This window comes from Dermacentor andersoni, chromosome 1 (genome assembly GCF_023375885.2).
Source record: "Dermacentor andersoni chromosome 1, qqDerAnde1_hic_scaffold, whole genome shotgun sequence".
In the NCBI taxonomy this organism is placed as follows: domain Eukaryota; kingdom Metazoa; phylum Arthropoda; class Arachnida; order Ixodida; family Ixodidae; genus Dermacentor; species Dermacentor andersoni.
Genome location: NC_092814.1, coordinates 252,021,895 through 252,043,329, shown reverse-complemented (window position 1 = coordinate 252,043,329; position 21,435 = coordinate 252,021,895). Strand labels below are relative to the sequence as shown.

The following is a 21,435-nucleotide window of genomic DNA, read 5'->3' as shown; positions in this document are numbered from 1 at the left end:
CGTACTAAGGCACGAAGTGCAACTTAAACTTAAGTGCTTCCTGTGGCTGTAAGCAGTGAATGTGACCAGCGCACTGCATTGCGCAGTCTACAATACCAGGTGGGCATGCAGAGAACCGGACTTAATAAACGGCGAAGAAATTGGTGACATAAGATTTACCTTTCCAAATCCGAACATATAGGCGTGGTGTTCTAGGCATATGTGTCAAATAAACTAGAAACACGTATCAAACAAAACTACACAGTTAAGTGCTCCCTGGCCAATGAAGTGCACTGGGTGCACGCCTTGTTGGTGCGATCGATATTGAACATTAATAATTATGTGCGCTGGCAAGCTCTCCTCGCGAGGCTTCTTTTAGCGAAGAACATCTTCCAGCGCGTAAGGAAAAGAACGGAAAAGAGCTCAGAGAAAGAAATACGAATGGACTGGTAGAACGCTGCTCTTCAACTCTATTAATCTTTTGAAAATAATGGTATGCCTTTGTCTAAATTTCAACTAGCCCAACTTACTGTCTTCAATTATGTTCTTTTAGCCCCTCATGAGTGTAAAACTATAGACGTAAGCCACGCATCTACGGTGATGGCGCAGAAGTAGTTAGTGTCGCATCTCATGCATGTCAGCATATATGCGGCATTGATTAAATTGTCTCAAGCACGATCACTGTCTTTCTACACTTCTATGAGACTAAGTCTAGCATATCTCTGCCTGTACGCAGAAATTTCTTTCCCTCTGCCAGTTGTTTTCAGTCTTTTATCATCATTATCTTCTCTTTACAACCTTGCAATACGATGCTTTCGCATCAAAATGTTTGTTAGGGCTACCCGAATTCTCGTGTCTCTTTTAATCATGTCTTGTGCAAAGCAGACGGCATGTTTCATTGCGCAGATGGGCGGTATTCGCTCTTTTTGCAGACTGGAAGCACACATGTAATATAGGCGGTCGACCAAAAGTGAAGATAACTATAAACGCTCGGCTAATACTATTTATCCCCTTATTCCTGGTACTGATGTGGTCAGTCACCGAATATGTGGTATAGGCGATGAAGAAAGAGTAAATATTGAACGCAGTTATGTACTCCTTCCGTGCCTTCAACAAGCTGGGTCCGTTCACGCGTTTTTGATTAAGAACGGTCTAAGACGAGCTATGCTCGTAGACAGTACTTCTCATTTTTTAGCAATACCACGGACGAGGAGGCTTCGCCTCACTGCTTGGTGGTGGTTGGTGGTGGTGGTGGCAACATTATTGTACCGCCGGATAAGTAGGCCCCTACTCCCCGTCCCCGGCACACAGGCCTTGGGGACGAGGGACGGAACCTCCGCGATTAGATACAAGCAAAGAGGTCTTGACTCTTCGCGGCTTCTTACGCCAGGCGGATGGCTTGTTGCTGTGGAGTAGGGTCCTCGCTCCGCAGCAGGGCTTCTCAGGCCTCTCTACAATTTATGTTTGCTTTAGCCCCTGGTGAGCTAGTGTGTCCCCTGGGGACGTCATTGCTTTTCTATTTTCGTACCAGAGATGTTTTTGATTACGGCTTGGTCAGAGCATATTTGACAAAAACCTAGCACTTTAATAAGAACGTCTTAACGAAATAACGAGCGACAGAGCGGTATAATGCAACGTGTAGATGCTAATTCGAGAAGTCGGGTCGTTTGTGCCTGTTTAGGGCATAGCACTAGATAGGAACAGTTTTCAATTTCTCCTTTTCTTTTCAAGTATAGTAGGATAATCTTAACAGCGCCCTTTTGACTGCTGCGGTTTCTATCCAAACACGTTACAAGCTGCGTGAGTCGAATGTGAACGAACAGAATGCAGCGGTCTAACTCCCGTGCTAACAAGAATATGATACTTAGAACTGAACTTAAATTCCATATTATGCATATTGTTCTTCAAACGCACTCGTGAAAGGACCCCCCGGAGGTCGCTTATAGGATTGCGGGTTGCTGAACTTCAAGGCCTGTATTCACAGAAGAAATTATTGCGCTAGAACTTTTCACAAGAGCAGATGCGGGCCAATCACGATGTTGAACATATTAGCGAAGGCGGCCGGCAAGTAGCAAAACAGTACTTACGAGCGAAAAGCATTGTGAATTCGGGCCGGCCGAATTCACAAAGCTTCTCGTTCGTAAGGGTTCTTCGCCATTGGCCCGTTTGCGCCACCCACACTCGTCGACCGGTGATAACTTTAAGTCGAGTAGCCCGTAGCGGTAGCCCAAAAGTTCCAATTCGAAGCCATGACGCACGAGTTTCTAAATAAGCCGGCAAAATGAGGCACATATCGCCTACTTGAACTCACTCGCAATAACTTGTTTCGGTGGCTCAACAACTCATTTGCCTTCTGCCCGCCACAGTGCGTCAGTGGCTCTGGCGTTATGCTGCTCAGCTCGAAATCGGGAGTTTGGTTCACGGCTCCGGCAGCCGCATTCCTATGGACGTAACGCAGACACGCTCGTGGGCCATGTTTTGGGTACACGTTAAAAAACTCCAGGTGGTAGACGTAACTCCGGCGCCCTACTATATATCCTCTCTTACAGCCAGTGTACAGCATTGCAACGATCAACTGTGTCCGGTGCGTACTAAAATATGCCCTAGAAAGCGTCGTAGCAGTATATCGTTTTTTTTTTTTTTTTTTTGCAGCTCCAGAAATATTGAAGCTAGCAGGGCTACGACAGGGACTATACAAATTGCGTTTACGTGCTTTCAATCTTGAGCATTAAAATATGGACATTAGGCAATGAATTGTTCATCGGTCAGCCAGGTCATAGCGGAGGTTATACTGCGTGTCATGCGCCCCACGGTTAAAGCCATTCCAGCAGCAATGGAAACATGTTAAGACGCAGCCTCAGCGAACGGCGCACTGGAATGCGCCGAGTGGCCTATAGGTGGCGGCGGTATACGGAAATCTTTTCAAGGCTCTGTGTCTCCCGCAAAATGAACGAGTAGGGCGTATTTTTGAACATTCAAAAACTATGCTACGCGTGCTTGAGGAAGTTATTTATTTAGAATGGAGATGTTGGGCTCTCCAAATGGAGAGGGATACTCTAAATAATTCCCTCTTACAAAGCAAATCAGCTGTGACAAGAAATGCAAGTGAGGCGCGGAATCTTGCAGAAAGTTTCATTAAAATTTTGCAAAACGCTTCAAATAAGAAAGCTGCTTTCTGGTCCGTGGACTGGTTGCACCATTTGTGGTTGTAATCATTGGACTAGATCAATCAACAAGTAACACCCAGCGACAGTCACATGTCCAAAACTTGCGCACGGGATGCGAGATGCTTTGTAGTGGAGGGCTCGGGATGGAGTTTGGCCATCTAAGATTGTGCACCGAGCACGAGCAACCTCTCATTCGGTTCTCTTGGAATATGGCCACCTTGGATAGAGGTGATAAGGTAAATACAAGGCTGAGCTCAGTTGGCTACCCTGCCCTTTGGATGGGGAAAGGGGGCATAGATACGAGAAAGAAAGTTCATAGCACTTGCACACACGCTGAAGGGTTCATCGTTGAGTCAGTCACAAGCGGTCACATAAACTGGTGGGTCACGAAAAGCGCAGCAGCCCCTTTGTGGCCCTGTGCATCGCTGTGAAACACTTGTAGCCTAATTTCCTGAAAGCGGCGCGAATGACAAGCCGTGTGATCATCGTGTGCAAGGCAGCCAAACAACAGATGGTCTATATGGTTTCCAATGTGTCACATGTGTCACACTTGGCACTATCTGTCATTCGAACTAAACATGAATAAGCGTTCGTTTCGCAAATGGACCCAGTAAGGTTGCTTCACGTTAAGCAAGTCCGGATAAGAGCTTTAGTTTCATGTGTGAGCAAATAAAAAAAAAAGAAAATTAACAAGCAGTAGAATACCATCATGGATCCATTGCGGCCGGTCGGATTAGGAACTTGGACTCACAGGCTGACTCTAAAGGGTCGCGTTCATTGACATGAATGAATGAATGAAACTACGTTTATTCCACATTAAAATGCGCCGAAGACGCTGCGGTGGAAAGGGGAGGCGTAAGGCTGCCTCCATTTTTTTAACGTGTTCATTGACAGGAACTTCCTGAGTGTTCTCGTTTTGGGTAGTCACTTAGGCGTCACAGACGCAACATGCGTGCGAGATTTAAATATTTTCGAAACACTGCTTGGAGTCAATAGAAACCTTCTGAAGGGCTTGAACAGTATTTTTTACAGCGAACAGCTGTTTTTGTTGCACTCCCGCTTTCTATCAGTGTCGCGAAGCTCCTCGCCACTCGCGCCTCGACTTCTTTACTGAAGTTAAGGAAGTGCAGTACAGCAAATTACTTGTGTTCATTGTATTTATACTTCAACTTCCAAGCTGTCAAGTGCCTTCGTTCTTATTCGTTTCTTTCAACCATCCTATTCATGGTCAATACCCCACTGGGGTTATGCGCCACGAACACTCAGGGCCGTAACAACAGCAACTACGACGATAACAACAACAGCCTCGGTGCATTAGGAAGACGTAAAAGAACAGTGATGTGAGAGGAAGTAAGCGGTACTAGTAGCTGTTATTCATCTATCATGTTTATTTGTTGAATTACGCAGATCCGGCCGATTAAAAAAAGTCATACACCACAATAATCGTCGTACACCGTTGCGTCACAGTCCGGACGCACCCATCCTGCTGCTCATACCAAACACACACTACGCAAAACGCACGTTGGAAGTGCGCAGAAGTCGGTGGCGAAGTTTGGTGGCGTAACGCCGCTTCCCTGCACTGGTGGAGATGACCGGCAGCCTTGGCTGCTTGACAAGATTGCTTCCGCAATTCGTGCACTTCAAACGTGCTCCAAGTGTTTTTGAATATGTTTTACTTATAATTAACGGGTACGACCTCCCCTCTCGGTGGTGACAATCTGGGATGGAAGGGCAGAGGATACTTCGACAGGGCAAGTTAATATCGCGCGGACAAAGACGTTGTTTATTCGCGATGGCTGCAATTCCTCTGTCATTGAATATATAAGACACACAGTACTGTTGAGCCGTCAACTGCCACAACCGCTTAGTAAACACGAATGGCTGAGAAAAAAAAAACCATCAACGTATAGACCAGCGGCCGAACTCGCAAAGCTTTTTGTCCACGCGTGTTCTTTTAATTTCGGCGGTCGCCTTCGCTAAAGATATGTTCAGCTCGAGGATTAGCTGAAATTTTCTCTTGCGAAGAATTTTAGCGTAAGAACTTTTTGTGAATACGGGCCCAGAATCAGCAGCGCTTGTAGGCGGAAGACATCATTTGCATAGGGCTGCGGGAACTGGCCGAACGAACGGCCCGATTGCGCTCAGCATGTTCTTACCGCAAGCTTGCTGCCAGTGCTCGCTTGTCGTGTGTTTGCCGTCGCCTGCCCCGTCACAAACCCGCAGTGCCAGTACGCGGGCCGTGCCTATACATGGCGACGGGGGTCGAGATTAGGTGCGCTTGCTCTGAACGCGTGTGCGAGAGTGAAAGATTCTGGGCCCTTATTCACAGAAAAACTCATAAGTTATAATTATTCGTAAGAGCAAATTGTAACGAATCCTTATGCCAGACATATTTGCAAAGGCGAAGGCCACTGGTGCCTGGTTTATATGCACTGCGAGACAAGTATATATAACACTAGAAGCAGGGGCTGAAATCACAAAGTTTCTTGTTCGAAACTACGCGTTGCTGTTGGTCAGCCGCCTTTGCTAATAATATGTCCAACATCACTATTGGCTTACATGGCATCTGCGTTCAGGAACAACTTTAGTGTAAGAAGCGTGTTGTGAATACGTTTCGAGATACTAAACAACGTTGTGCAAACTCCAGTTCTGAGACGCAGAGCACTGCTGTATTCATGTAAACGGCTTTGGCTTCTGTTCATTTCCTTATAGTCAAGTTCGAGGTCGCTTAAGCTGCCATGTCGTCAAGAAGGTCTCCGTCGATCCAGCGCAGATCCACTTTATCATCGCATGCTTCCTCGTAGGATGGGCGATTGACTGGCGGCGACGTGGCGACTTTAAATCGACTAGATTGGCGCGCTAATTCACGTTCATGAGTGCTTATTTACATTATTTTCGCGGTAAGTGAAATAATATACAGGCACAAAGGGGCAACACGCATCAATGAAAATATCCTTTTTCCAGGCATCATATATTGATGCGGAGTGGCAGTAAGTTATCCACGTCGATACGACGTGATGGTTTACAATGTGTCATCTTGCTAATTTAGGCGCAGCCACACAGCTACTGCAGCCCGCATAGTTCCGTTGTCAGCAGAGACATCAGTATGTTTGGAGTAACTAAACAAATCGCAAAAACTTGCCGCGACTACATTCCGGAACTGCATAGCGGAAGCGCTGAGTTGGACGACTGCTCCTTTAAACATGAAACTGAGTAGCCGCGACGCACACCCATCATAAACGCAAGTCCTGAATCTTAAGCACGCGAACAAACTGAAATCGCGCGACCCCACGCACAGTAGAAGCGATCAATCCTCGTTAAAATGCAGAAATACTCGGGTCCATCACTCAACAACTCGTAAGATCAAAACATGGCAAACTGAAATTCCGCGGCGAAGATGCGTTTACTATGCCATATCACACGAGCTTATTCATATATTCATACACTTGCATCGACATTCACGTCGCCGACGATCTGCCAACATATGGGAGAGATTTTATTTTCGCGAGCACAGGAGCTTCATCCAAGACTTTCTAACGTCTTAATTACGGCGGAGTAGCAATTCAACATTTTGCGATCTTTCAGTCTTGAAATGTCCCTACTTATCTTGAGTATTGTTAGAACAGCACAGTAGCCGATGTATAACTTGTAGTAAATCCGTGGATACGAAGGAAGGCGCCATGATCGAAGCTCAGGCACGCGTACCTTCGACACGATGAGCAGTTTGGAAGCTAGGGCTACAGTTGGTCCGACATTAGGAGTAGCAATCTAGCGCGAAGGACATGAGCGTAAAGAACACTTAACAAACACGCAGTTGATCTGTGTGTGTCGGTTATGTAAAATTATGTTAGGTTCGCGCTGCTTTACCGTTCCTAATGTCAACACGTGGCCACGCGAGAACATGGTAACGCGTTTCTATTCTCTTTCATAGGGCGCAACCGTAGCGCCACCTCGCCGAGCTGCCCTTTTGCCCCACTCAATCACATACAGCCCCCCCCCCCCCATCCATTCACACAAACAAAGAAGCTTAGATGTGCGTATGCTTAGATGACTTAGGTGTGCTTAGTTTCGGAATGTAGGTTCAAAACACCATAATGTAGAACCTTCTACTTCCTAGGAACTGCTTAGCAAGTACGCCTTCTTTACACAATCAATGCACAGGCACGAAACAATGAGTTTAAGGCTTAACGTACCTTGGCCCATGCGAAAGAGGTGAGACGCAGGATAAATCAAAGTAAATCCAATGAAGTGCAGCATACCGTAGCCTTTCAATAGGTACCAGAATATGGAATCAATGAACCGGAAATTGTGCATGGTGGGTCAGTGGCTGTGATATTCTGCTGCAGATGATGCGATCACGGTTTCAATTTCCGGCCGCTGCGGCCGCATTGCGATGGGGGCGAAACGCATGAAAGCCAGTGTACTTAAATTTAGGTGCACTTCAAGGAATCCTAGGTTGTCAAAATTAATCTGCAGCCTTCCACTACGGCGTCTCTCATAGCCCCAGTGTTACCTTAGGCAGTTAAAGCCTATGAATCAATCAGTAAAATTGCGCAGCTAATGCAGCAGCACTAGGGTACATCACAAAATCACAACGACTGGTGTCCCGAAAGGCAATGTAAAATACGTTGAATCATCGGAGGTACCGATCCGCTCCTAAAAGCAGATGAAGACGGTTTGATAAATATTATAAGCTTCGCATCTTCATTAGGCTGGCTTTCACATGTTAGTTGAACTGTACACATGTCTGGAAACATTTATTCACTGTTTGCGACTGGCTGCTACCTTACACGATACAGTTTTTACATTGCGCTGGACCCCTACAGCATACCCTTTCTGATCAACGCATATGAGCATGTCCAGCATCTTTTCTAATGCCGTAAATACGATGAGCCAAGGCACTGACGGCGTCATAGCTAATGAGACTTTATGAGACCTACAAGCATAAATAAGCCGTTGGACCTGTGGTGAACAAATGCATCTAAAAAATACTCACTTATTGCTATGAAAGAGATTTTAGAGGCGTTGTGCTGACAAAATAGCCTGTGCACAATGAATGTAACGTTCTATGCAGCCAGGGTGATATTGTATGCTGCTGTTCTCTCACTATTTTTTTATTTTTTATTTTTTATATCGCTTCGGTAATATCACTTCTTTTCTTGTGGCATCTTGTTTTTGTGAGGTTTCATGATGTGTTTTCTCTCTCTTTTTTCTTGTGATGCTCCGCGCCTTGTCTGGTGTTTTTAACTTTCTGTTTTGAAACACTTCGCATGTCCACTTTTCACGTGTGACAAGGTGCAGCCGCCGCCATTCCCTGGTTCCAACATCTCATTTTGTAGTCATGCCAATTAAAGAAAAAAATTATCGAAGGCAGTGGTCATCTTAATTTGTAGAACAGACGCGCTTTCTCGGGTTATGTCATCGCTGCTGCAATGTGAAGCCGTCAATTCTTATGTTGCTAACATCGACGCCTATTACATTTGGCATCACTAATACCAATTAAATTGTTAAGAAATCGCAGTTTCACCCGAAAAGTGAAGCACTGATATAGCGATAGCAAAGGAGACAACTACACGAAGCAAGGTTCGTAGTTCTATCGCCCGTATAAATCGCCGTGAAAATTAGCTTACTGATTAAATTAACAAACATGGTGTCACGCACGCACAGGCAAGCATATACTGAACATATCTTAGTCGATGACCACGAACACTTGATGTCACAATGCTGGCGTGATGAAAGGTGCCGGCAGCGGGGCGTAAACGCTTCGTGCTGCTTCTGGCTTCACCGCGCCTCAGGAACTCGAGATTACGTAACCTTTAACAGTAGATGCGCTCTACAGAGTGCATAAAGCGGCCAGCCATCTAAGTTCGCCCTTAGCGTTTGCACCCGCCGCATATTACCTCCGAGATACAGCGCGCAAGCCACGCATGCGCCCAGCCGCGCGAACAGCCATGCGTAGCCACGGCCGAGCTAGAAGAGGAGAGGCATGCTCACCCCGCCACCCCGTCACCTCGCCCCGCCACCCTCCTCACGCCAGCATTTTGACAGAGAGTGTCCGTGGTCATCGAGTGTGATGTGTTCATGTTTGAAGTGCGCGCTGACATCATGCTTGTTAATTGAGTTAGCAAGCGAATGTTTACAAGTTCATACGGCCGATAAAAGTGCTATCCTTACTTCGTATGGCTGCCTGCTAATTTGCTATCGCAATCAATGCTTCACCTTTCGGCCGAAGCTGCGACTTTTTTTACAAATTTCTGAAGACAGAAGCCCTAGTCTTACAAAAAGGAAAAAAAGAAATTCCCCATTTTTTTATGTTGAAGGATTTTTTGGAAGTACCGATCAGCGTTATTTCACTTTGAAAACTTCTTTTGAAGCTCACAATCAACCCGGATTTTCATAATTACGCCTGCCCATAATAGACGACGCCCGTCATCCACTGCAATAATTCTCCCAAATTTAATACGGAACCTTAGCGGCGACGCGGACACTTTTTGTGAAATCTAGCGCCGCGCGCAATGTGTTGAATTAGCCTGCTACGGTACCCATGCAGGAGTGTGAACTTATGGTATAACCACTTTTTCACGTGTTGACACACGTTCAGTTCATTACTGCGACGCGTCTGGTCTTCCTATTTTAATTTTACGCACCACCTTTGTCCTTAAGCGCATTGCCCTCTATGACAATGTCATGTATTAAAATATCCTAGGGAAAGCATGAGTTACAAAATTTTGTCATTCATTTCGAATAAAATGAGCTCTGTGCGGGAAAACCTGCGGCGAACGACGCAACTCGTTTGCAATACTCGAAAGCGCCGCCACAACGGGTTTTGGAAATGTTGCGGTAATGCTCACGGCTGAACACTACAGCGCGATGGATGACGTCACCCGCGCTCCGTCGGAGCTGAAACTGGGCAGCGCGGGCGCACGGAACCAGGTACGGCTTAATGCACAATGAGCGATGGTAGGTAATGTTATAGCAACAGGCTGTGCGTTTGGAAGTAGTTAGGGCGGCGAAATGTTGACGCAAACAGGGCACTAGAGATGAAGATAGTGTCTCGCCAGGCCTCGCTTCGGTATGAAGATGCGGAAAAAAGGCCGGCACACATTCAGCGTTATTACCGGCGTCGGCTGGCTTTGCGTCACTCAGGGTCGATGCGGAGTGAGGCTACAAGCCAAACGCCGAAATCCGGATATGGAAGTTATTATCATCGGGCCAATACTTGGCATGTTCTACAGCCGACAACGAGACTGGCTTGTCCAGCCCTCAGAGTTTCGTCTTGGTGTCTGGCTCGTCGTGGACGTCAAGCGATGCGACGGTATAGCCGATGCCGGTAGAAACGCTGAATGTGGGTTGGCCATAATTGACAGTGTCGGCAGGAAGAACGACATAAGGATAGCATCATCAAGGTAAAGAGCGGCCTAAATCCACTCGTGCAACGCATTTGTACTGTAACGTGAGGATTCCCCCAATATGCAAAGCATTCCTTACCTGCTACCTGGCACTTAGCGGTAAGCAGGTACGTTCCTGCCTCGCATCGTTTAGGGCCTCCTCAATAAAAATATATAAAAAAAGATTATGTCCGATGGTGGGACCGAAGCTCGATATACCAGCATAGCGGCGAGATGCTTTAACTAATAGGCCACAATCATAGGTGAACGCCAACTGGCTCTTTGAGACCACGTGCTGGCGCGTGCGTCACGTTGCATAGCACCACCCGTCATAGCTTTCACTTCGTTAGCGTCAACTGTGGCAGTAGAGAAGGTGGTAATCAGGTACATGGTGCTCAAGGTAACTGAGTTTCAATAAACATTTTTATAAAGCAATTATATGTATTGCTCATAGCTACGTTAGCGCAATGCTACAAACATCAACGGGTGCCTATACTACTCTCAAGAACGGATGCTGCGCGGCAACTTCAATCACTTGCTCGCCACATCACACTTCTACGATAGAATTCGCCGGGTTTCACCAACTCACGCTTGCACTTTCTCGACCCTAACTTGCGACTTCGCCTGCCACCTGGTCTCTCCCGTCGCGAAACTACTATGTCGCATCTGGTTGGGCGTCGCATTTACAAATGCCTATTCATTCCTAATAGGAATGGCCATCAGTGCGGTGTGCAATTTGTGAGGGTGCGATAAAACTGTAGAATACCTTCTGCGTCACTGCCCATCCTATGACGCTCAACAACGTACTCTACAAGCTAACCACAGCCTGTTGGATAATAGAGCGCTCTCGGAGGAAATGATCCTGGGACCATGGCCTATGCACTCTTGCATGCAAAGAGGCACAAATGCCCTTCTGCACTTCTTGAAGGATACTGGACTTACGAACGCGTGTGACAAAGGACATTCCTCTGCGACTGACTCTGCGAATGTCTGACACTTTATTATTTCTCTTCTCTTATCTATTCTTCCCCATTCACACTCCCCAAGTGTAGGGTAACCAACCGGGCACGTCCTTGATTAACCTCGCTACCTTTCTCTCTTCGTTCCTCTCTCTCATGTCATGCACTAACTTGGCCACTCTTGTCAGTTTTTTAGGTGATTCTGTGGCGATATAACGTAAAGCTATTCCACACTGATTTTATTAGATTCTCATGACGTCAATTTTAAGTAACCACCGACGCAAGCGTGGGCGGGTAGCTGCAACTCTGTTTGAACAGCCTATTTAAACGGTCTGCTTTTTTGAAGCAGTTCCTTTTGTTTGGTTTTAAAGCTAATAACATCGCCTGCAGTGGCTGGTTTTCCTTATCAAACTGGCTAAACAGAGGCGAGGAGCGCGAAGAGGTGGAGAGGGTTTCGGTGGGGCCTAGCCAGCGGAGCGAAGTAGTGTTACGACTTTGAGGTGGTCCCGTAGCGCTCGTCACCCGTTTCGTGACAGAGCGTTGGTAGCGAAGACTTCGAGGCAGGCGTCGGTGAGAATAACGAAAGGGACTTTATACACTATATACAGGTCATTATACAGGACAAGATCAGATCGGCACGGGGGCCGAGAGCTCACAGCAAACGCGACTGTTCCCGCACGGCGATGTCCGGCGAGACTCCAACGCGTAACACATCACTCCACTCGAGAGCGGCACTCGGCTCACGGTGGTTCGGTGGATCCGGTTCTCCCGGCGGCGGCGTCGGGGCTTATAAAGCCCCGAGAAACGATTGTCACTCAAACGGCCCAATACAAAGCTAGCACTCAACGGTCGTCCGTGAGGTCCAACCAGCGACAGCGCTGGCCACCCGCTCAAATTCGCCGCGCGCGGTGACCTCCAGGGAAAAGGAAATACGGCGCCGGGCTGTCTAGCACTTTGTTGCACGTTTGGACATGTCGCTCGCCGATGCTTCTCCTCAGGACGCCGCTGTCTGGCGGCTCAGCATCTTGACTTGTCAAGGGAGATGTAGGGCGCTGAGCCTTTCGGCGCAGCCCCGGGTTTGTCCAAAGGGCGTTCATAAATTCTGCATTGTGTAGATTCGGAACCCGGGCTGGTTGTACGGGCACAACAGTAGGTAACTGCGGAAAGAGGGTTGCGACGGCGTCACGTAGGAGAGGCCGGGATTAGGAAAATTGTGCCGGCGTCTCCGATTGGTCCGCATCCTCTTGCTTAGCTTGCGCCTCTACGATCGCAGCGGCGTGGAACGGTGAGCTAAAAATGCCGCCAAAACGAATATTTGGCGAAGAGTTGACAGAGCGGCGTCGTCTACGTGCCTTTTAAAAAAAATGTCGCCAAAACGATTATTTGGCGAAGAAGAGTTGATAGAGCGGCGTCGTCTACGAGCCTAAAAGGCTCGACAACGTAGTGAGGGGTTCGGAATGGCAGCAACGAATGGAGTTAAGCGTTCAGCGCTGGGAAGCGGAACGTCAGCATTAATTACGGACTGCTGCGCTAACAATTACTTCTAGAAGCATATCTTAATGGCTCTTTCTGGGCGATATGCGCGACCGGCTGTCATAAACTAATAAAAAATAAACTGACATAAACTGTCATCCTTGATTGCGCCACCAAACCTTTTGCCTTTACTCGTACAAACATTACACCACAAATAAATGCATGCATAATAAACCATCATTAAGTCCTTAAGCAGGATGCCTTCAGAATCCTGTTTGTACGTCCGTTTTGCAGTGATCCACGGAAATGCAACGGAAATCCACACGGTGGAATGACAAAGCTTTTTGGTTGAATAATAATCTTCGACGGTTTCTGCTTGATTTCTTTTTCTTAGAGGAGCCGTATCATAAAGTCATTTTGGACAGAAACGCTTAATAAACAGTTGCGTGCCATTGAAATCAAAATTGTTGTATAATCTTTCAATGCAAAACCAATTCGAATACATAGCAAAACAAACGCAAGTACTTCGATTTGCGAAGCCGTAGCGACAGCGCCGGCATTATTGCACCCGCTGTGGAAACAGCTGGTGGGTTCTTATACTTTTGCCTATAGCGCTGCCAGATCAATTGAGGTCTCAGCTACCGTACGGTGCACTTTCAATTGAGAAGTATTGTATTTGCTGCAGTAAAGCTGGAAACAATAAAAAAAATTAATTTGGGGTTTTACGTGCCAAAACCACGATCTAAATACTATGAGGCACGCCGTAGTGGGGGCACTGCGGAAACTTGGACCACTTGGGATTTTTTAACGTGCACCTAAATCTAAGTGCTTAGCAGCCCAACACCATAGCCACTAAGCAACCACGGCGGGTGAAGCCATGAAAGAGTAGAACAAGGTGAGCAGACACCGTTTTACGCAACTTCGTCACGCGCTGGCACTGGGTAAATAAGTGCGGGGTGTATCACTCAGAATATCCCCTAATTATCGCTGGATGTTCCGTTTCGAACTTTATTCATGTTACACACGAAGAAATATGTTATCACTGCTGACTCCGAGCAGCCACCACAAGAGCAATCGGCGGGTAGCCATCTTTTACTCAATTCGGAGCGGAGCACTCTCCGGCTACTTAAATTAAAAAAAGCAATTTTGCTCGCCATAAACATTTGGAGGGCGCTTAAGCTTCGCCTTTAAGAGTGGAATGCGATAGCATTCAAAGATCCCTGACTGCTTCTCATGCTTCCCGAAAACTGGAGCGTATGTAACCGTAATCTTCACCTGGAAGCGCTTGCCGCGAACCTATGTACGAAGGCGAGTTTTGTGGTGGAACCACGGCCTCTTGCGTGGGACGCGATGCGGCGGAGGCGAGCGCCAGCTGGAGCTAATGCAAAGAACCGCCGCAAGACACCCATCGCGCCGGCGCGTGCAAAATGGCGGGCGCCGCGGCCGTTTTGTGTGTGTGAAGGGGTTTCTTTGAGTTTTTGTGTAACAAAATTATGTTTTCTCGTATAGTCGAATTACAATCCGAGAGCTATCATGTCTGCAGGTTGTGTGCAAGTAGTTCTTTAGGATTTTTATAAGTATTTTAGTTTGTTAAATTCAATTAGTTCAGTCGATTCCTTGCATCATATGGAAGGCCTGGGTATAACTGGTTCAAAAAATCTTTTTGCCGCTGTGACGTCCGACGCGGGACGCAATATTCTTACTGCGTATACGTTACTTTGACGTGGGGAGTTTTGTAGATTTGTGGCGTTGCGTGGCAAACAGGCGACGTGGTTGCGGCGCTAAAAATTTCGACCAACAGCGGAGGGCTAATTGTGACAAAGGCGCACAACGGGGAAAGAAACTTTTTTTTTTTTTGTTCGGCTTAATCATGCATAATCATTGTCTACACGTCATTTTGAGAAGGCGAGTTCTCGCGGCTTTCTTGACGTTGAGTTACAGACAAACGAAGTAGGCGTGGCCCGAAAAATTCCGGTCAATCGCAGTGGGCTAATGGCGGAAATGGAATAGAAACAGATTGGAATAGCTTTACGTTATAGCGCCCCTGCACTGTAGGAAATGCGATAATGGCATTCAAGAGAATGACGTGCAGTCGAAGCGCGCTATTAACTGCGATATTCGTCGTCGTTCCTTTTTCCGACCACGTGGCGTGGCGCTAGTGTACTACACTTTTCCCACTTCTTCAGAAGGCCCAAATAAACGTACACTGTATATCCCTTTTATTGGTTTATCTAAACACAGCGTACTTCCGCAAGTTGGCTCTACATCTAAACTCACACTTTCTGTATGGGCTGAGAGAAGCTGACTTAAGAGCTTTCGCTCTTTTTGAAAGACGCAGGTTACGTTGAAACATTGGAGGAACCATTTTATGAGCCGATTACGTCACGCGTATGCTCAAAGGATATTACAATCTTATCTTGTCGGCAATATTTGGCTCATCCACGAATATTTTCAGTTTGAATCAGTTGGTTAGATCCCAAGTAATTTGGTCGTTTACCCAAATGCGCGTGCTGTTACAAGAAAGTGGCGACCCATATCGTTTCGTCAAAAAGACTCACACCCATCCATATAATGTGTCTGTGACATGGAGTTCATTGAACCGCACTTCATGATGGGCGCGGCAGTGTACATTCCGGAGTATCAGTTCAGTGTGTGTTATCAAGTACTTTTTGTTTCGCAGTGCTGTGTTTCCTAGCGCCGTGGGTTGGTCCATGCTGGTCATTGTAACGCGAGCTGAGCAAATGCCGGCAGGGGCACTGCAAGGTTGACACTGTCCAGAGTCATACCTGGGCATCGCGACGAAGCACAGACAAATAAGAAAAAAGAAAGGAAAAAATGAGACGACGAAAATAGGCAGCACGTGCACTGTCTTCGTCTCTCTCTTTTCTTCCTCTCTCTCTCTCTCTCTCTCTCTCTCTCTCTGTGTGTGTTCAGTCGCGCTGCGGAAGTACAGCTACCGAATCCGCACCAACTTTCCCGTCTTTCAATCTCCAGCCATGTTAAGAGCAACATAACCACCACAATGAACCCGAACTTTGCAAGGCAAAATAATATGAGCCATTCGGAAACTTGCACGGCACTGCTGACTCCTTTCGAACTGACTCCTTGCTGCATTGGCAGGCACTCGGAGCACTTCACACTGATTCTGAGAGCGTATTCGTCTTCATGACCACTCTCGATGAATGCCTGTATGCGAGTGGCTGTGCGGTTCGACGCAACCAGGCTCATCGCGTCCTATTTTGCTTACTATAAGCAACTGACTCTGCTGCCCGTTGCGTTTTTTTTTTCGCTCTCATGCGACTTCTGCAATGTCGATACCTCGGACATTTTTTTTCTTTTTTATTAGTATTGTTTCTTTATTTGTCGCACCAGCACCGTATTACTGCTGGCATTCAGCATCGGGCTGATCAACCTCGCCATTTGCCCCCATTTGAGTCACTGCTTGCTCCCTGACAGCGCTTGTTGACTGGTGCATCGCTTCGAACTCACACGAGTTCATTGCAGTTACCTCTCCGCGATGGTCCTCATATATTTCGTGCCTCGGTGAGCCTAATTTTAACAGCGGACTCAAGTGCACCTTCGCTTTCGCATAATGACGCCTGCGCTTGCGCGACACCGTATGTAACACACTGCCACTAAAGTATCAAGGAAAACACATTGCGATGAGCATGTTTTTTTACGATTTTTTCTTGTCTTCTTTGCATTCGATGAGGGTATTCTAAACATGCACTTATCACGTGACACAGAACTGACCCATTCACATCGCACTTGGTCATCATTGAATACAGACGAGAACGTTACTTTCTTTCTTTCCTTCTTCTTTCATTGCGGGAGAGGGTGGCTTCTTAACCATATATGCAGGGGCAGCGCCGTGTAGTTTTCATGCAGCAGTAAGGTCTGGCCAGTAAAAGCACTGGTGTGCCACGAATCACTGGATCTACAGAGTGTCCCAACCATCACGCACCAAGATTTAAAAATATCCAAATTCTACGTAGTTGGAAAGATCTGACCTCAGCCGGACCGCTCGTTTCGTACTATCCACTGGTCGCATCAGCTCTCACTTTCGCTTGTTTGGGTTGGTCTCGTTCGCGCTTGCTTCGATTGTCATCGTTTGAGATTGTTTTAGATCCCAGCTCTTTGGCGCCCGTTCCTGCGGCGAGCGTCGGCGTAACTGAGCGAACGAGCACAGCGAAAGATGGGCGCGAACGCGGCGCGCAGCGAGGACGAAAAAAAGCGGCGACAGGAAAGAGGCGTGCGGAGGAAAGTGGATTAGGAAATGTGGCGAAATGGTGAGGAGGAAAGCTGGCGGCGACCAGGCATGCGGCGAGCGCGGGAACAGCGCTGCCGTGGGCTTCGGGCCCACTGCGCATGCGCTACCTCGCCTGCGGCGCCGCCGCCGCAAGACCATGAGCTCCGCGGGAGCCGCGCGTTCACGCGTTCTGAACAATGAGCGATGCAAACGGTGGAAATGCTTCGTCTGCCCGAGCTCAGCACCGCCGCCAAGAGCACCCTCTCGTTCAGAAGCAAATTCTGCGCCACAACATATCGCAAATTTAAAACAACAGCTGTGCTCAAAATTCGCACTAAGGAGTACCGTGACCGTCGGTGAAGGTTTCTTTTTTCAATTTCCTTACCAAAACCTATTTTCGCCAGCTCTTCATGACTCCTACGCTCGTATTTCGAATGTCAAGGTTTTTGTGGAAGCTCCTCTATAGGTACGCTATCTTAAACTAGGCTTTCTACGCGGCTCAAGATTTCGTTGCGGTTGACCTTGAATCATGACAGTGTTTACGACCACAATCATGGCCTTTAAACAAACAGTCTACTATCAACATCACCATCATCCTAGTTTATGTCCGCTGAAGGACGAAGGCCTCTCCCTGCGATCTCCTGCGCCAACTGATCCCAACTTGCGCCTGCGAATTTCCCAATTTTATCACCCCACCTAGTTTTCAGCCGTCCTCGACTGCACTTCCCTTCTCTTGGCACCCCTTCTGTAACTCTAATGGTCCACCGGTTATCTATCCTACGCATTACGTGGCCTACCCAGCTCGTTGCGGTTGACCTTTAATCATGACGCAGTGTTTACGACCACGGTAATAGCTTTTAAACAAACAGTTTACTATATTATACATCTAAACGACGCCTATATGTCTTATATGTTACTAATATAAGTAACGGTGTTTTTGCGTGTTATTGTCTTCTGTTTTCCTTGCGCTACGCTATTCTTACTACTTTATCAGCTGCGCGTGCACACAAATGGTTATTGCTTGTCACGCGACTCAAATTATTCTCCTTTAAGGTTGATATCGACGAGAGTTATGTGGCCGCTATACCTGGCTTCTTTTTTTTTTTTTTTCTTTTTTTCTTGCTCCTGGCTTGACCGAGGTCTCGGCAGGCAGCATTTGTTCCAATAATGTACTTCTGTTTCAAGTCCGACAATATGCTGCGAACGCCAACTGTCAACGTATATGCTTGTTGATAGTTGCTGCCTTCAGTGCAGGTGCCTGGTATTTCGAGCTGCGTCGTGCACGCTTTGCTTCACGCAAGAACCGTAGACGTCAGCCACGCTGGTTTAGCGGTCACAGCGTTTCGCTAGTTACTTCGCATGAGCATCGAGTCGAGAAAAACGTTTGAATACTGCCTTTGCAGGACCTCAAGGCAACAACATACAGACGAAAGCGTGGCTATGAGATCACAAGATGATACCGCTTCGAACAGTTCACATTACCACACAACTTTAAGTTTCTACTCTTACTACTCCCCAAACTTGTGAAACATGAAATTAATACAAGTGGAAGCAACTATAGTAAAACGCCCTTACAACGCAGCGCGAGGGACCTCCAAAATCCTTCGTCATACAGGTGACTTGGTTGTAAAGGTCACGTACCGTATCGCTCACAATAGAGAGGCTAAGCACGTGCAGCAAAAAAAAGGCCTTTATTTAACATGAATTCAAGAGAAACTTAGTGAAATAATTTGCTAATTTATTTGCATCCACACTGTGGAAGGATGTGCGACTGTAGGCAGCCTTATTGCACTGAGGTTTGCAGCATCTAGCGAAACGCGGGAGCTATGCAAAGTTAAGCTGCAGATCGTCGAAAGCCTCAGTCGCCTCCCTTGCCGTCAAAATACTTGTTCGTTTACAGAATCTTGATCACGGTTGCCTTCGTTGAAATTTGCGTCTTTTCCTCCTTAAATAGCTTTGAAAACGCCACCGGTCGCCAGTTACGACTGCATCATGAAGTAGTCATTATCTGCAACGTATTTGTCAGCCGTCACACGCGCTGATGCGTTGCAATAAGCAGCCAATTAGATGAGAAAAACCGTTCAATGTAGGCAATGTTATTCGTTTCGAAAGCACACAGAAGTGACCTCCTATAAACGAGGAGAGCGTTTGATTGGGCTGTTCAGACAACGCTGCGGGTCACCGCCCGATGCTTGCGTTGGCGGTTACGTAAATTTGACGTCAGGAGATTGGAATAAAAAACACATTGGAATAGTTTTGCGTTATAGGGCCCGTGGTCTTCGTTGTAGAGGCGTTCACAATACGTATGAAAAATAGGAATTCGGCCGGTAAATAATCCTTCGCTATATAGGCCATTTCACCGTAGCCATCGTAGTAGAGGCGTTCGACTGTATTTCATCTAACTGTATGTGTTGTAGTTGAGCGATCAATCCAATTGCCTATGCCACAAGCGAGTCATGTGAATCCACAATATATATATTAAAAATTAAATTATGGGGTTTTACGTGCCAAAACCACTTTCTGATTATGAGGCACGCCGTAGTGGAGGACTCCGGAAGTTTTGACCACCTGAGGTTCTTTAACGTGCACCTAAATCTAAGCACACGGGTGTTTTCGCATTTGGCCCCCATCGAAATGCGGCCGCAACCATGGCGGGTTTTATATATATATATATATATATAAAGTGCTGCATTTCAAATGATGCTCGAACAACTGAAATTTTTTGCGTAGGAAATAAATTCTGTTCGTTTTTACGGCGCTTTCCCTCTGCCGACGTGTGCTGCGCGGCGATGTGTGACCAGTGATAGCCATAGCAAGTGCCGTTTGTCGCTCGACTGCTCCCGCCGAATCTCGTCGCATGCGAGCAATTGCACGCGGCGACGGTGCAGCGTCCTCGGCGCGCCCGGCGCGCAAGAACGCTTTCGGCGGGGCAAGCTTATTGATCGTTATTCTGCCGACTGTAGACGGCTGAGAGGGCATCGTTATGTGTCCTTGATGGACGTTAAAATGTACAGTCGGAAAAAAGGTGACTTTTACAGCAGTTTATGCCCAAACCTTGTAAAACTACGCAAGCCTATGTTATCGGAACATACTAGCACAAGGTAGAAATCCGAATGCCAGGCTGCGTGCCCAGGCTGTGGAAGAATTCAAGTTTTTCTCAGATACCGCGGTCCGTAAACATTTCACGCCAACCGCACCCAATCGCCTGCAATTTGTCGAAGCAGTGTTGGAAAAATGATCACAACGTGCACGCTTAGGCGTAGAAAGATCGTATGCGCACTGCGTACGCCCCGTGCGGCGAGTGCCCCACGCAGACGTTCTCGCTCTCTCTGTTGCAGGTCTTCCGGCCCGAGGGCAGCCTCCCGGGCCGATGCCGCGTGGCGCGGTGGCGGGTCCCACAGGGCCGGCGAGAAGCGTTCCTGCACGGCGAGATCCCGCCCTGGCGAGCACCCGTTGGGACCCAGCGGGAAGCGCTCGGCTTCCGCACCAGCCGTTCGGACTGCCAACTCGCGACTCAGAGGCGAACGTAGAAATCATTGCCAAGTATTTCATGCTTAACCACATCAGCTGATATTATTTGCTAACGGGCTCTGGAGCGAAGAAACAATCTTAAATTACTCATCCAGAATATGTTCCTAGCTGCGAATTCTAATAAACGGACAAACGGGAGTAAACCCCCAACCCCAGTGGCCTTCGTGTGTGACTGCGCGCAGCGCTGCGACGCGGGGCTCGGTGGCGCTCGGCGTACAAGCTGGTCTACAAGCTCGACACGCACTCCACGGCATGCGGCCGCCGGCATTCCAGGGGCTCGCCGTTTCAGCTCCGGTGGCACCCTCTCGCACGGACAAGCAAGGAAGACGCCAGGCGCTCTGTACGGGAGACACACTCGATGGGTTTCCACAGCTCGAGACGTCGGCAACGAGGGCGGCTGGTGATGGGCGATGTCCACGGTCTATGAGCCTGCTTGGACGAAGCATAGGGCGCAGCATGTCATTAATTTCTTGGGGGACGAGGTGGCATTACTAATTTCATTTAAAAGCTGAAGCAAAAGAATACAGCTTTTTCGACGCCTATGATGTAGGCCATGTGCGATAGACACGCTGTGCGCACGAAAGACAGGACATTTTGCTCGCTTCTATTAGTGTATATTTGTCAACAACCTCATTTTTGTTTTTGCAAGCTCTATTTCGCTCAACTGTTTCTATTCTCACAAATATGGG

At 47.5% G+C, this 21,435-nt stretch overlaps 1 protein-coding gene across 4 annotated transcripts in view; it reads left to right on the top strand.

Moving 5' to 3' along the window:
• LOC126548454 (innexin unc-9-like) overlaps nt 1–20,896 on the top strand; it is a 62,946-nt gene extending 42,050 nt beyond the window's left edge. For all 4 annotated transcript variants that reach the window (XM_050196645.3, XM_050196643.3, XM_050196642.3 and 1 more), the window contains one exon: nt 20,554–20,896. The gene's annotated coding sequence lies outside the window, so the exon portion shown is untranslated. The remainder of the gene's footprint in view (nt 1–20,553) is intronic.
• The last annotated feature ends 539 nt before the right edge of the window (nt 20,897–21,435 follow it).